Genomic DNA, 17,429 nt, shown 5'->3' with positions numbered 1-17,429 from the left:
AACAAAACAAAAAAAGAAAGAAAATCAGGATGTAACAGACATATTTGTAATGTCTATGTCATTTTCTCATTTTGAAAGCTGCTTACCTATACTTCCTGTCCACCTAGATAATTAATTTTATTCCTCCTCAAGTCTCTGAATGGGTTGAGGACTAGATAGTTTAGTTTTACAATGAAGTTTAGATGTTTTGGGGTTAAGATGTTTTTAGGTCTAGATAGATGTTTTAAGTTCATAATGACAAGACGTAGTAGATACTGATTTACACTCAGAATTTTAGATACATCAAGATAGGAAAAATGTTCTCTTCAAGACTGCCAAATACAAATAGCCAAAATGCTACACATGTAACATTTATATAACTCCTGATTGGTTTGTGGTTCTTCTTGCTGCAGGTAGTTTATTGTATATACATGTAATAATATAAATGCTTATGTAAAAAAGAAAATCCTGCCTTATTCCTCTATACAGATGGAAGTTCTTTTGTAAGACAGAATCTGGGATTCAGGATATGCAATAGTCGCTGACTTTGAGGCACTCAATTTAGGACCTATTTGTAGAAACTCAAGTGCTAGTTAGCTGAGGAGATAGCCCTCAGTTGTGCTCTGGTATCGTCCCGAGGAAACAGAGCCAGTATGTCTTCTTCACCCTTTATGTCCATCTGGAAAGGATATTAGGAAGGTCTCCCAGTTGTGGCTGGGACCCCTATAAAAATTATCAAGAAATTCTAAGGCTTTTGGATATAGTCCTTTCACCCACCAAGTGTCTGTGATCTGTGGGGAACTGCAACTGTGCTGGTACTGACCATTACTTGTTTTTGTCTGCAGTTGAAACATTGCTTGTTTTTGTCTGCAGTTGAAACATTACTTGTTTTTGTCTGCAGTTGAAACATTGTGCTCCACATTTTCCTTGTTTTGAGTCTCATTATTTGGCCCTTGGTTTGCTCCCTCTTGGGCACTTTCCACAGTGCTGTTTGATTGCTGGTTCCTCCCCTATATAAGCAGCTCTGTTACTCTCAATAAATGGCATTCTCTTAGCACGAATGACCCATCAATCTGCAGACCCTCGCAGTGTGAGCGCTGCAAGTGGAGGTCTCACCAAGATATGGAAAGCAGGGAAAGTCTGACGGATTGCCCGGGGAAGCTGGCCAGCACCTCTTGGAGGTAAGACACAGGTGTGTTGGGATGGGTGGTGTTAGCTCTTTCACCATCTTGGTGGGGCAACCAGTGAAACTACTTAAGGAACAAGGCACCGGGATTAAGTATAAAACGGCAAAAGATTTTATCCAAACTATAGAACAGAGCAGCCCATGGTTTTTAGTCTCTGTGGGCCTAAATCTTTCTGATAGGGACCAGGTAAAGTCAGATTTGCAAAAGGACTTACATAAGGAAGGCCCAGAGATGATTCCTGTAGCTACCTTTACTCTCTGGAGGTTAGTGAGAGACACTTTACTTATCGAAGATAGGAAATTGAAAGAAAACCTTGGGAAGGCTGAAGTTGTTCTGAATGAAGTCCAGGAAAATCCCCTACAGGGAAACGGGAAGCGGGGCAGCTCCAGGCCCTGCAGATGCAGGTGTACGGAGCCTTGCAGACACCTGCCCAAGAGAATGTTCAAACACTCACCCTTTCTATCCAATTTGTCCTGCAAAGAAATCCCTTTCTGTCCGGGACCTTGTCCGAGGCACCACAGGGAGTGCAGGATTGGACCTCTGTGCCTCCTCCCGAGTCATACTAACTCCACAAATGGGACCCCAGGCTATAGGTACAGGCGTCCTGGGTCCCCTACCTTTAGGAACCTTCTGACTGTTGCTTGAAAGAAGAAGTACTGTCATGAGAAGGGTACAGGTGATTTCTGGGACGATAGATAAAGATAGCATGGGAGAGATTAAAATTATGCTTGAAGCAATTAAAGGGGTTACTATCATTTCCCAGGGCGCCTGTATTGCTTGGCCTATGCTTGTCCCTAAAGTTAAGACCAACAATCCATTTTTTAAAATCATCCAGGTCAGATGAAGGGTTTGGATCCACTGGACCTCTTGCTCTTGCTGGGTTTCCACCTTAGGTGATCGACCCATGTTAACCTTTGCTATAAATAGTAGGAAGTCAGGGTTTGCTCGGTACTGGAGCGGATTCCTCCGTTATTGCCCAAACTCGCTGGCCAAAAGCTTGGCTTTTGCAAGCTACCAGCACTCAACTTCAAGGTGTGGGCACAGCAAGAGCCCCTATGCGGAGTTCTAAGCCTTTAACATGGAGGGATGACTAAGGCCACTCCAGGACTTTCCAACCATATGTGCTGCCTACTATTCCTGTAAGTCTATGGGGAAGGGATATTCTGGTGGGTATGGGGGCTGTGTTGACTACACAGCCTGTGCAAAGAATGCTTGCAGACCAGGGGGATTCTGCCCGTGGCTGGGTTTGGGAAAGCACTTGCAAGGACGCAATTTTCCAATATCCTATGACCTTGGCCCAGCTCGGCAGTCATTGGATAGACGGGAATTTGGGGATTTTCCCCTAGGGGCCATTGTAAGGCAGCCTGCTATAGCACCAACTGCTATTTCCTGGAAGAGTGATGATCCTGTGTGGATTGAGCAATGGCCCCTTTCTAGAGAAAAATTAGAGGCTGCCAAGATGCTTATCAATGAGCAACTGGCTGCAGGTCATATACAGCCATCTACTTCCCTGTGGAACACTCTTATTTTTGTAATAAAAAAGAAATCTGGTAAATGGAGACTTTTGCAGGACCTACGGGTGGTTAATAAAACCATGGCAGTTATGGGAGCCACTCAACCCGGATTGCGCATCCCTATGGCTATTCCTAAGAATTGGCATATGTTGGTTATTGAGTTAAAAGATTGTGTGTTTTCCATTCCTTTGCATCCTAACGATTGCCCCCGCTTTGCATTTAGTATGCCATCCACAAATTTAAGGCGGCCCTATCTGTTGGGGATGATAGGCCATATGACCAGTGTTCAGCCATCTTGTCCAAGTCTGCACCTTTAAGTCTCTGTCTTTCCCAGAGCTTACCTTTCACCAGAAACTAGCTGACCCTGTTGTGAGCCCGCAGCTAGACAGGGATGGAGCGACCCTGTTGTGAGTCAGAAGCTAAAGCCAGATAGGGATGGAGCGAGCCTGTTGTGAGTCAGCAGCCAAAGACAGATAGGGATGGAGCGACCCTGTTGTGAGTCAGAAGCTAAAGCCAGACAGGGATGGAGCGACCCTGTTGTGAGTCAGCAGCTAAGGACAGATAGGGATGGAGCGAGCCTGTTGTGAGTCAGCAGTTAGACTAAAGCTAGATGAAGACAAAGCAAGATACCCTGCGTGGCAGGACGTCATGACCCTGCCTGGAATTCCCTATGTTTTGAGAAAAACCCGCAACTGCATTGCTATAGCAATATGCTTCCCTGCCTTCTGAATTATAAAAGCTGCTGCCTGGCTAATAAAGTTGAGAGCTTGATCAATCAGACTTGCTCTCCTTCCTTGTGTCTTGCATTTCTCAACAGGTGACCTCCCTCCCGAGTTTTAGTCAAACCCTGCAGGTCGGGGCACCTATCAGAAGTATCAGTGGGTTGAGCTGCCCCAGGGTATGGCTAACAGCCCCACCATTTGCCAGACCTACGTGGCAGCTGCTGTTGATCCTGTCTGTAGAAAGTACCCTGACTTATATACCGTCCATTACATGGATGACATACTTTTGGCAGCGCCCCCCCCCCAAGAGAATGAACTATTACAGGCTTTTGGAGATCTTCAGGATGTCCTAGGAGCAGCTGGACTTCAGATAGCACCTGAGAAAGTTCAGAAGCAATTTCCTTATCAGTATTTAGGCCACCATTTACTTCACAATGGTATTAAACCGCAAAAAAATTACTCTTCGCCTTGATGGCCTGTGAACACTCAATGACTTTCAGAAACTGTTGGGGGATATTAACTGGGTATGTCCCACTTTAGGATTAACAACAGGGCAGTTAAAACCCTTTTTTGACATTCTGACAGGGAATTCTAGTCCAACCTCTCCTAGGCACCTTACCCACAGGGGCGAGAATGCTTACAGTTGCTCCAAAAGGCCTTGTCCACTGCACATGTCACTTATGTGGATTATAATAAAACTTTGTCGCTTCTTGTTTTCTGTACTTCCCACAGTCCCACAGGGTTTTTTGTTTTTGTTTTTGTTTTTGGCAAACTGCGCCTATTTTATGGGTTCACATTCAAGCGTCACCAGCTAAAGTGGTGGGTCTCTTACCCTCAGACTATGATTTCACTCTTGTTTAAGGCCATAAAGATTAGTCTCCAAATTTTTGGCAAGAAACCCGATTTGATTATCTCACCCCTGACTGCTTCACAATTGACATGGCTGCGAATTCTAATGATGATTGGGCTGCGTTTTTATCCTTTACGACCTGCACTTTTGATACTCATTATCCTCCTAATAAGTTGGTTGATATTTTAAAACTTCATCCTATTATTTTTACTTGGGTTGTGCACCATAACTCCATTCCTGGTGCTCAGATGGTTTTTACTGGTGGCACCTCTAAAGTTTTTGCTGTGGTTGTGTCCAGGTCCATAGTTAAGTGGGTACAGGTCCCCTCTCGTGCTGCCCAAGTTTCAGAATTAATTACTGTAATTACCGCCCTTCAACCTTATTCATTCTGTGCCTTTAAATATTTATACAAATAATCAATATGTTACCCAAATAGTTCCTCCTTTGTGGAAAGCCCCCAAGGACCACACCCTAAGATGGCGCCTGGCACATCGCCAGAGCGTCCTCAGTAAAAGACAAACAGGTCCTTATTTGGGTATAGCCCACTGCCTGTGGTAGTTCCGCCTTCGTGGACCTATGAGGATACAAGACGTGGTGTGAATTGATTGGATGATAGTATGCTTTATTAGTGTGTGATGGATGTGGTTCGGGGGAGTTGCTTGCATGAAGAGCTTGAATAAGCTGCTTGGAGAAGAACTGGTGGTCGCGTCTTTCTTGCTGGCCGAGTGAGGTGCGACACTCCTTTAGAAACTGCACCCTCTATAGCCCCCCCTATCCACAGTACATGATAGTTTGTTACACCTTCAGGGGCTCAATTGGTCACGCACTGAGCCTTTGTTTCTTGGCCACCTCAGGGCCCATACTAATCGTCCTGGACCCCCGAGTGCTGGAAATAACCTGGCTGATGCATAAATGTGAGTGACCATAAGTCTTGCTGCAGATCATTCTTTAGAAAATAATTTTCATAGGGCATATACCTTACATTCTCGCTTCCATTAAATGCTGTTCCTTAAAATGTTATATGTCCATTACCAGAGACCAAGCCATTCAAATTGTTAAAAATTGCTATCTCAGAAAAATGGGAATAGGGCTTCCTCAAGACCCAGCTATTCCACTCCTTGGAATATACCCAGAAGATGCTCCAGCACACAACAAGAAAATTTGCTCAACCTTGTTCATAGCAGCCTTATTCATAATAGCCAGAACATGGAAACAGCCTAAGTGTCCTTCAGTAGAAAAGTGGATAAAGAAACTGTGGTACATATATACTATAGAATACTACTCAGCTATTAAAAACAAGGAATTCCCGAAATTTGTGGATAAATGGATTGAGCTAGAAATGATCATAATGAATGAGCTAACCCAGAAGCAGAAAGACTCAAATGGTATATACTCACTTATATCTGCATACTAGCCCAAGGGGCATGTCCCACGAAAGCCTTCACTTACCAGGAAACTGGGACAGAGGGGAGGGCATCCTATTGGGACTCTAAATGAGAGACGCACGGGAGAATAGCAAAATAAAAGGATACAGAGGGTCCTAGAAACCTACAAGTAGAACAATATGATAGGCAGATTTGGGCCCAGGGGTCCCGCTCAAACTAAGGCACCAGCCAAGGACAATACAGGAGGTAAATTTTAAACCCCTTCCCAGATCTAGCCAATGGTCAGAACATTCTCCACAGTTGAGTGGAGAGTGTGATATGACTTTCTCACGTACTATGGTGCCTCACATTTGACCATGTCCCCTGGAGGGGGAGACCTGGTGGCACTCAGAGGAAGGACAGCAGGTAGCCAAGAAGAGACTTGATACCCTATGAGAATATACAGGGGGAGGTAATCCCCCTCAGGAACAGTCATAGGGGAGGGGAAGAATGGGAAAAGGGGAGGGAGGGAAGAATGGGAGGACACAAGGGATGGGATAACCATTGAGATGTAACAAGAATAAATTAATAAAAAGAAAAAGAACTCTACATATAAAAAAAATATTGCCCCTCCTGTGCAGTTTCTACCCTCTCTTCAAATAGTTAATCCAAAAGGTCTTATGCCCAGTCACCTTTGGCAAATGGACGTTACCCATATTCCTAGTTTCAGGAAGCTTCAATATGTACATACTTCTGTTGATACCTTTTCCCACTTTATCTGTGCTTCTGCCCATTCAGGCGCAAAGTTGAAGGATGTTAAGGCTCATTGTCCACAAGCATTTGCCTACATAGGTGCTCCAAAGCAGTACAAAACAGATAATGGACCTGCATATACCAGTTCAGGATTCCAAGCCTTTTTTAGTAATTATGACATTACTTTAAAAACTGAATTTCCCTACAATCCACAAGGACAAGCTCTTGTGGAATGAGCCCATTGTACTCTCAAGGCCTATCTAGTTAAAAATAAAGAAAAGAGAGCACATTTCCTCCCCTCATTCTTATTTAGTCCATATTTTATATATCTTGAATTTTTTTGACTGTCGATCCCTCAGGTCATTCAGCTGCTGATAGGCATTGGAAGGCCCCTGTACAAGACAAAGGCATGGCCCGATGGAAGGACCTAGCCACTGGAAAATGGAATGGCCCAGACCTATGTTGGTCTGGGCCTGAGGGTCTGCTTGCATATTTCCACAGGACCATGAATCCCCTCTTTGGGTCCCCGAGCGTTGTGTGCGTCCTGTGGCTGCTTCCTCTTTTCAGCCAATAGGAGAATATATGGGCATTGGTGGAAAACCCGCCCTTACTCATGCCAGTGGGAATCCATAGCAGAGTATGGCCGCAAAAGATGAGTACCAACCTCAGCAAAGGGAAGGCAGCGATACCAGAGGATTCGCAGAGAAGTAATTGCTCCCCACAGACATGCCATCCCTGCAGCTGTTCGACTAATGAAGAAACAGCTGTTATTGTTCGAGTCCCTGGGATTGTGCCTTTACCTTGAAATGAGACGTTGGTGTCACCGCAGCTGTTGTCCTTGCCATTTCTCAATCAGTAACTGTTGTCAACACCGTGGATAAGTTGTCAAGGGAAGCTTCCAATGCTTTGGCTACTCAGAATCATTTGAATTCCATGATACAGTATGGCATTTTGAATTTGAATCAGTAAACTGCATTGTTGCAGGAGCAGGTTGGCATGCTGTGGGACGTGCACATGGTTACATGCTCCCCTGTGTACCCCCATACTCGTGTCACCCCTGTTCCAGCCACTCACGCTTCCCATCACCTTCGCACACTCAATCAATATTTGGCTGGACCTTGGAATGTAAATTTTACAAATTATACAGGGCAATTGGCTACCCAAATTATTAAAATTAAAGGGACACAGATCCCCCTTATTATGGGAGGCACATTTTTGCAATGATTGTAGACTTTTGGCAACCTGATGAAGGAGTGGGATGGAACTTTGGCCATTGGTACTATGGCTTGTTTCTCCCTTATGCTTCTATGTCGACTCCACACACACGCTGCTCAACAATTCAGACTAAAGCAAGTAGTCTTGTCCCTAGCTATGGACAATCCCACTTCCCAAATCTGGATAAATGACTCTTCAATGACGGGTAAGATCCGGGGGATGTACGATCAACCTAAGAAAGGAAGTTCATGATATACATGGCCTCTCCCATGATGGGTAAGACATACATTGACATCTGGACCACCTAAGGCAGGAGCTCATTTTATATACAGAAGAGGGACCTGTGGGGAACTGCCGCTATGCTGGTACTGACCTTTACTTGTTTTTGTATGGAGTTGAAACATTACTTGTTTTTCTCTGCAGTTGAAACATTGTGCTCCACTGGTTGCCTTCATTTTTCTTATTTTGAGTCTCATTATTTGGCCCTCGGTTTGCTCCCTCTTGGGCACTTTCCACAGTGCTGTTCAATTGCTGGTTCCTCCCCTATATAAGCAGTTCTGTTAATCCCAATAAACTGCATTCTCTTAGCAGGAATGACCCATTGTTCTGTTGTCTTTTCAATCCTCAGACCCTCGTTGAGCCTAGACAAGCAGTGTGGGCACTGCAGGGATCCACTTGCTGGAATCAGGGAGGGAATGAGTGAAGAGCAAGAGGAAATAGGCTAGCTGACTCCGAGGCAAAGAGAGCTGCATGGGGCACCTTGAATGTCTCATCCTCTGGGAAGAGTTCCTACTGCTTCTCAAGAGACCCCAGTATTACTTGAAAGAAATGGTCTTCGTCTCTAGACAGGCTGTTGTCTAGAATTCTTGCCCAAACCCAGCCCAGGGATGGTGGTTAACATCCAAGGACCAACAGCTGTTGCCAAAGTCACTAAAATGGAAAAAACCTTAAAGTCTCTACATCATATGTATTAACTGGAACAGAAAAAACCACACTTATTTAGGCAAATAAAACATTTATTGGACAGGCTTAAGAAAGACAGACCAGCCAGGTGGTAGTGGTGCACACCTTCAATGTCAGTACTTTGGAGGCAAATGCAGGTGGAACTTTGTGAGTTTGAGGCCAGCCTGGTCTATGAAGTGAACCCAGGACAGTGAAGGCTGCACAGAGGAAACCCTGTCTCGAAAAACAAACAAACAAACAAACAAACAAACAAAAAAGCCTCTAGATACCCATAGACAGGGCACTTATCCCGAGGAAGAGTGGAAACTAGCTCTACTCCATGCCTGGTGGGCCTAACTCCAAACATTTCCTAAGCTTTGTAGGTATTTTCACAGGATGGATGGAGGTATTCCTATGTAAAACAGAAAAGGTCACTGAAGTAATTAAGGTGCTGCTTTCTAAAATAATTGCCAGGTTGGGGCTACCCAAAAGTCTCCAGAGCAACAACAGTTCTGTCTTCAGTGCAAGGTCTAACTCAAGCCTTGGGGACTCAATAAAATTTACATATTGTGTGGCAACTCAAATCCCCTGGAAAGATTAAGATAAATAAATAAATATAAATAAATAAATAAAAGTTATAAATAAAGTTAATCTCCTAAAAGAGACACCTAAAAATGTTAATTCAATCTCCTTGCCCAATAGCCCTGTTCAGACTTAGAAATATGCCTAGTCACTAGGTCCTTACACTTTTTGAAGCTCTATATGGCAGCCCTTTCTACACTAATGATCTTGAAGTGGACCGTAAAACCAAAAACGTGTGACAGATTTTGTCAGAGCTACAAACAGAACTCCCCAGGGAGGAATAAGGAGGACCTAAGTCTTTTGCTCTGGAGAGTTGGTAAGCACCAGATCACAATAAAGACCTTGCTCATCCCATATGGGAGGGTCTATATCTTGTTTTCTGGTCCACTCCCACGGCAGTTTGAGTTGCAGAGTTAGATCCTTGACTTTATTATATCTGTGTCAAGCCCTGGGCAGCTAGTGAGACTACAACAGACTTCCTGGAATCTGCAGTTTCCAGGTACACCTGCGAGCCGCTAGAATGTCATCATTTTGGAGATTCAGCACTCTATTGGAAACCAACTGCCCATAACTGCAATGCAACATGCTGTGTCCTAACCATCCATGTTTCTTGATTAAATGAGGCAATTAAATATCATTTGTCAGACTCACAGGATTAGGAAACTCCTCAGAGGCTTTAATAACCCCAGGTCTTAAGAGATTGGATTTGGGGCTTTTCATGTTACTTCTGCTTTGCAGAAAGTCTTTTTTTCTGCTGTGTGCCTGTTTCCTTACCCCAAAATAAATGTCTTCTTTTTAACTGCTGGTTCTGCTTGTGGTACATGAGATTTCTCTGTTGTTAGCTAGGTTTCAGTTAACAAAGGGTAGATTTGTGATAGTTACATTTGTTAACCTGATGGGCCTGAGTACAAAGAAAATGATCTGGCAATCAGCATTCATCATCCTGTTTCCTCATAGAGGATGCAACGTGACCAGATGCCTCCAGTTCCTTTCACCATGTTGTTATGCCCAAGTCGTGAGAACCCCCGTAGGCCACCAGAGACCAGCTGGATGCAATTCACAAGGGTCTTTTTTTATTGAGCAAGCTCCGGAGCAAGGACTGTCAGTTCCCCAGAAACTGAGGGAGGTGGCACCCCTGCCCCTTCTTAAGGAACAGGGTTTATATAAGGTGCAGAGCAGGGCGGGCAGAGCACGGGGGTTGAGTCGGGGAGCTGGGGATGGGGGGTGGGGTGGGACGGTTGAGCCAATCTACAGGGGGACTTGTTTTTTCTCATCTATTGTAACATTGTGAGTTCTTACCTCCTGAGCTGGCCTCCAGGTGTGGGGGCAGGGGGGCTCTCTCTGGGGGCAAGACAGAGGCTTAACACAAGATGGCTTTTGTTTAGCTCTTTGCAATGTTTTCCTTGCCATTGTGGACTGCACTAACTACGAGGAACCCAAATAAATCCTTCTTAGATTGCTTTCCTATGGTATTTTGTTGTAGGAACAAGATAAGTAGCTAATGTAAGTGTGGCAAGTTCTGGTGTCGGTGTCATTCATTTCTCTCAACTCCAAATGGCTGAAAAGAGGAAGCATTAACCTCTGTATTCCTACATTTGCTTTGTTTGTTTTTTGTTTTCGAGACAGGGTTTCTCTGTGTAGCCTTGGCTAGCCTAGACTCACTTTGTAGACCAGGCTGGCCTCGAACTCACAGCGATCCTCCTGCCTCTGTCCCCCGAGTGCATGTGCCACCATGCACCGCCCTCCTACATTTGCTAAACTGTAATTTACCACAGTCCAATCTCCAGTTGTTGGCTGGTCTTGTGCGAAGGAAGTCTACAGACTCCTCCCTTGTATGAACTGTACCATAAAGTGTCTTACCTCCAACTTTTACCCCCCAACTGACTTGGGTTTCAGCTATTAGTACAGTTTGGAGCTCAGAATGGGAGGTGAGCAAAAGTTACACCCTGGTGCGTCCTAACCCAAGAGGGCCCTCTCCTGTTTTCTGTGTGGAATTTTCCGAGTTAGGAGGCATCCTAGGGCTTTTTGCCCCTCGTACATTTTCTCTTGGGAGATGCTAGGTCCAGGGGACAGTGGGAAATTCCCTAACACGCTCAAGCCTGTAACCTAGCACACAAAACCGCCGCCGGAAGTTCCCGGCCTCCGAGCAGGAAGAGCTCCTAGCGCGCACGCGCCCTGGTGCCTGGCCGGGCGGAAACTGGAGGCCGGAGCTCCAGGACCGGGCGGGCGGGGGGCTTGGGCTCGGGCTAAGCGCATCCTCTGGCGGCGGGTGTGTTGGCCGTGGGGGGAAGAAGTTTAGCCGCTGGTGAGAGCTGGGAGGGAGGCCGGGAGGAGGATGCGGCTTGGCCGGGGCGCCCGCTGCAGGAGCTCGCCGCCGCCTCAGCCTCGGCCCCCGAGGCCGCCGAGCGTCCGCCCTCCGCCCCGCGTGTCCGGGTAGGTGCTCCGGCCGCTGGCCCGCCCTAGGCCGGCTCCCCGTCGCCGCGCCAGCCGCCGGTGCTCCGCCGAGCGCCCCCACCCCCCGGCCCTGCCCCCCCGCTCTCCCTCGGGCGGCTCCGCTTTCTTAGGACGCCTCTGCCCCTTCGGGAGTGCGGTTCTTCTCCTCCTGGTCCCCTTTGCTCGCGACGAACTCCCTCTTCACCTTCCACGTATCTACATACGCCTGCAGCTTTATGCCTTATCCTGTCTTCCCAAAACAAGCAACTGTACCCCCTCTCTAGTCTTCAGACTAGCAGTCATGGGTACTGAAAACTGTCGTCCCTGTTAGCTCATTTTGGGGCGACTTGAGCTTCCCGGACCAGAAGTGTGTGGCTCCAACCACATACTTGCCCCTAACTGCTCATATTTACCAGGACGTGACAAGCTAGTTCGTGAGTTAGAGTCTAACACTTGAATATCAAAATTCCTCCCCCCTAACTACGGCTGCTATCTTCCCCCCTAATTTCCCCCTCTTCAATATATTTGTGTGCTGACTCAAGGGAAAGGGCGATAGGATTTTCTCCCTCCAAGAAATTGAAGATCCTTGTAGAAATAAAAGTCACTCACTATTTTCCCTCGACTCAATACTGTGGTTAAGGTGCCTGCCCATTCTTTCCGTGTTTCTGACACCTCATCTATATCTGAATAATTCTGGGCTTATTTGCCCCACTAGGAGGCTTTTCTCATTTTTCTTCAACAGTTGAAAACCACTGATTATTGGGCTAGAAACAAGTAGTAAAAAACTGATAACTCCGAAAATTACATTTTCCCTCCAATAATAAGAGCCACAGAACATTTCAAATTAATATTCTGTCATCCCCGAGAGAAATGTTGCCTCCTAGTCAGGCGCTCAGATTGTGTAGTTGAATTGTCAAACATCTCTGTTCTGACTTTGAGAAAGTCGTTAGGGATGGCGATAAAACTCTTTGGTAGTAGTGCTTGCATAAGTTATTACAGTTAAAGTACTTGTCAGTGCCTGGAATGTGTTAAATACTTAGGAAATGTTACCCTTATCATCACTTCTTAGCCTGACTTGTTTGTTGGAAAGTTGATTATAAGCGAGGAAGGTAAGAATTGAGAGTTACTTGTTTTTTACTTAACATTTTTTTGGTGTATATATCATTTGTACCTACATTATTATGTCTATTTCTTCTTTAAAGATACAAGGTTTTAGCTTATTTATGTTTCCTGTTGTTTTTTTTTTTTTTTTTTTTGGAGGAAAATATGTTAGTTCCTATTTTTAATAACTGGAACATGTAAAACTTTATGATTGTTTTCAGAATAAGTAAAATGAAGCATGCAGCAGACTTTTCAGAGTGTAATTTTCAAATTACATCACAATATTAGTGTACTATAAGTTAAATACTCAGAGCTTGGACGGTAGTCGTTATACATGACTTTTATATTGAATCATTACGTGAGGCAAAGTTCTGCCTTTATCTATAAGACTGGCAGGTCTTTTCCTTCATATTCCCAAACTTTTGACTGTTTATTAAAATTTACTTACTTGTAGGTGGTGACTTTTCTCTCTTCATTTTCTGTATTTGTCTACCTTCTGTGAACTATAAGATGTTTTTGACTCACTTCCGTATTCTAATTAATAAAGATTGGAACTATTTGCTGTTCTGATTACACAAAAAAATATGTACATACATGTATTAGTTTCCTGTTGCTGTGCTAAAATGCCACTACCAAAAGCAACATAAAGAATTAATTTTATCCCAGAGAGCCCATAACGGTGGGAAATGTATTGCAGCCGTAAATATGAGCCAAGAAGCCAAGATAATGCACAAGATCTACCACACACACAAGGCAGAAACAGCAAGAGTTGGAAGTGGGACAAGTCTGTGTCCCAGTGATGTGCTTCTTCCTGCAAGACTGAATGAAGCACCTAAAGATTCCGTAGCCCCCCAAAACAGCACCACCAGCCAAATCAAATGTTCAAACACATGAGCCCATGGGGTACATTTCTCATTAAAATCACAGTGCATAACTTTTGAAATAAAAACATTTTGTTTTTTGCATGTAGAGCCTGAAATGGTTTTAATATTACCTATGGACTGTGCATTATGCTTTGGGTGACACTGCCTTTGCTAAAGTTATGCCTTCGCCTAGAGTAGTCAAGTTTTGTAGATCCAGATTCTGTCTCCCACCTTCAACCTACTTGTGGCTAACATTAGTTTCTTGGTTTGGTCATATTTGCATTTGTTTATTGGCTTTAAAATAACGTAGGCAGCACAATTAGAAGAAAACATATGAAATCTGATTCTTAAAGCTTATGGAAAGTTTGAGAGGTGGAAAATGGACACTTTAGTGCCTATCACTTCCTTAGCACTATTCCTTTATTTTATAAAGGTTTACTTCTTTAAAAAGATACTTAATAACTATCTGTTGTGTACCACGCATTGAAAAACACTGAAGCCCTTATCTGTGTGGTCCCAGCAAAAATCAAACCTTTAATACTCTAATGTCTTCCAGAGTAGATAAAGAGTCACTTCATCTCTCTTTTTTTTTTTAAAGATTTATTTATTATTTATACAGTACTCTGCTCTCATGTGTGCCTACTTACCACAAGAAGGTACCGGATCTCATTACAGATGGTTGTGAGCCACCATGTGGGTGCTGGGAATTGAACTCTGGACCTTCGGAAGAGCAGCCAGTGCTCTTAACCTCTGAGCCATCTCTCCAGCCCATTACTTCATCTCTTAAACACCCTCATGGTACTGGCTGGGTATCATTCTGGAGAGAGTGCTGACTTCAGAGAATAGCACCATCAGGTTTTCAGGGTTTCATTTCTGCAGAGAATGGGATGGAGAATACTCTGTCAGAGAAGGATAATGCTGGCCCCCGCCCCCACCCCAGTCAGTCTAGAATGCCACTGATGGATGGCAGGAAGCAAGCACATTAACTTAAGTGAGGACTGGTAGTAATATTGAAGATAATATTCATAGAACACTGTGTCAAATACATATTCACATACTAACTTGCTTAGACTGGGAATCCTTTAAAGAAGGCTTTGTTGCAGTCTCCTTTTTGAAAGGAGGAACTTGAAACAGCATTCCTTCCACAGTTGAGTAAGCTATACAGTCACACGGAATACTTCAGAGTCTCTTATCCATTGCTGCCTCTCAGACCTGCCCCTGCCTAGCTGGCTACTTTAGATAACCTTCTCACCTTTCTAAATATCACTTATTTTTAAACGTTGCATCTAGGTGCTGAGGTTTCCTTTAGGTTGTGTAGGGAAGTAACGTTGTGCTTTTGTGGAGCACTTGGGACAGTTTATCTGAGGCCTTATGCCTGACCAGGTCCTGAAAGATGTTTGTGTTTGACTGTCTCGCTCGTTGTCCGGTTTCATTACCACAGAACAACACAGTGCTTTGGTATTTCAGATGGCTGTTGACGTTTAAGTTGGGGGAGCAATGGTACTGTCAGTTGAAAGAACATACTTGGAATGACTTTGAATATAGCTGTAAGTAATTTAGCGGGTTGAGCATGTAGCCAAGTGCTAGAATAATGCACATTTATGACGCTGCGTTCTGTTGCAAGTACTGGGAAGTAAAGTAATTTGGGCAAAAAAATGATGAAACTTTAGGGTGGCAAGAGTAAGCGTCGAGTAGCTTTCATTAATACCTGAGAGGCAAAGTTGATAGGACTTGGTGATAGATTAGATTTGGCATATCAGGGAGAGGAGAAGGCTCATAACTGAAAAAAAAAAAAAAAGGAAAAAATACATATGAAGAGAAATAGAGAGGGGGCGGGGCGGGGGAGGAGAGCTAAGTGTCTATCACTAGTACTACATTCGTGCTACAGGGTGTGTACTACAGGTGTGCAGTACCGACAGAGGCCAGAAGATGGCGTCAGGTCTCCTGGAAATGGAGTCACGGATAGTTGTGGGCTGTCGTCATGTCAGTGTTAGCAATTGAGCCCAGGTCCTCTGCAAGAGCACCAAGTGCTCCTAACCACTCGAGCAATCTCTGCATACCCCAGGAAACAATTTTGAATGCAGCCTAGGAATCAGTTAACAACTACAAAGTACACATTGGCTTTAGTGACATGCAGTTTTGGGTTTCTGTCAGCCTGCCCATTAATTATTTGATGATTGAATTCGGTTTTCATTGCTAAAGCCAGCACTATAAACACGGAGGGGGTAAAATCTATCGTATGAGCCATCTTTTTCTTCCTGGGCTCAGTCCTCAACCCTTTTTAAGTGACATTTGGATACATACCTGTACTCCCTCCCCATTGTACCCCCTCCCCCTTACTAATTTAAAGTCATTTTTAGAAGACTTATTGTCAGATACCGAGTTCTAGATTTAGTTATGGAGTTAAGACCTCAGAGTGTAGTAACAATGGACCGGTAGAGAAATATTTGTTACTCTTGCATGGATAGTGCTAGCAAAGCAGTTTAAGTTGCCTTGGAAAAAGAGTGACCTTGGGCTAGAGTGTTTAATAGCAAGTTGAACTTAGGTTGAGTGGGTTGTACAGTAGCTGGGAAGTGGAAAGAACTACTTTAGCTGTTTTGACAGCATGCATGGGCAGGGGTTATTAATGATGTAGTTGGAAAGGGCATGGTTCAAAAAGGGTCCCAATCAAAGAAAACGTTGATTTGAAAAGGGATTTAAGATGTATCTTTGTTGTCTGCTTGTTTTATTTTGGTTTCTGTTTTTTAGAGACAGGGTTTCTCTGTGTAGCCTTGGCTGTCATGGACTTGCTTTGTACTCAGAGATCCACGTGCCTCTGACTCCCTGAGTGCTGGGATTAAAGGTGTGCACCGCCATGCCCAGCTTACGTTGTATTTTATATTATTGAGGTAATCTCTTTTTGTACGTCAGACTGGCCTTGAATTTTAATTCTCTAGTATGTTGGATACATAGGAAAATGGACTTTTAATTGTTTTTTTTTTTTACCCCCTCCACTGTGTGTGTGTGTGTGTGTGTGTGTGTGTGTGTGTGTGTGTGTGTGTCTGTGTGTCATAGTACATGTGTAGAGGTCAGAACACAAGACCATATGAGGGAGCAACTTTCTTCCTTCCACCATGGGTTCCAGGGATTGAACTCACTAGGCTTGGCTGTAGGTGCACCTACCTGTCTAATGTAGTCTCTTTAAATTTTATGTTAAAAGGTTGTGATTTTTGAAATTTCTTTTTACAGTTATTTTATTGCCATATATATATCTGTTACTTCTGTGCTGTCCCTGCTCTTTAGATTTGAAGGTCTTATTAAGTAATAACTGTGATTTTTATATGTTCTTGAGTTGTTATTTGTTAACTACTGGCATTCTATCTGAGTTGTATAACATAATTATATGTCACTGATTTTTCTAAAACTAAAGCTACCAGGTATAGTGGCATATACCTTTAAGTCTGTCATTCAAGAGGCTGACATTGAAAGATTGTCAGTCTAGGTATTCAGGGACCACGAAATGAAGCAATGTCTATAAAACACATAACACCAGTATTGTCTTTATTCAAACTGTTTGTGCTAGGTTGTACGCACCCCTGACTTGAAGATGTGCTGGGAATAGTAACCTGTAGAACAGTAATGTATTTGAAAATATGCTTCCCTATCCCCACACCTTTGCTTACATTCTGTAATTCAGAAGTGAAAATCATAACTAAAGGATCAGTTTTATTTTTAGTAGCTAATACAGATATAAAATGTTCTATACCTAAAGCGCTGTAACATGCTTTTTAAATATTTGGGGGATTCATTGAAAAGAACATATTGAAGCTTGAGAGATGATGGCTCAGTACTTGAGACTATTGGTTGCTCTTCCAGAGGACTTGGGTTTACCTCCCAGCACCCACGACTTTGACTGTCTGTAACTTCCTTCCCAGGGGAACCACC

The 17,429-nt window shown here is 43.9% G+C and overlaps 1 protein-coding gene across 1 annotated transcript in view; it reads left to right on the top strand.

Moving 5' to 3' along the window:
* The first annotated feature begins 11,369 nt into the window (after positions 1-11,369).
* Spopl (speckle type BTB/POZ protein like) overlaps positions 11,370-17,429 on the top strand; it is a 60,585-nt gene continuing 54,525 nt past the window's right edge. Inside the window, exon 1 of the mRNA XM_051167028.1 lies at positions 11,370-11,541. The gene's annotated coding sequence lies outside the window, so the exon portion shown is untranslated. The remainder of the gene's footprint in view (positions 11,542-17,429) is intronic.

Source organism: Acomys russatus, chromosome 24, assembly GCF_903995435.1.
Source record: "Acomys russatus chromosome 24, mAcoRus1.1, whole genome shotgun sequence".
Taxonomy (NCBI): Eukaryota; Metazoa; Chordata; class Mammalia; order Rodentia; family Muridae; genus Acomys; species Acomys russatus.
This window is presented reverse-complemented; position numbering and strand designations above follow the sequence as displayed.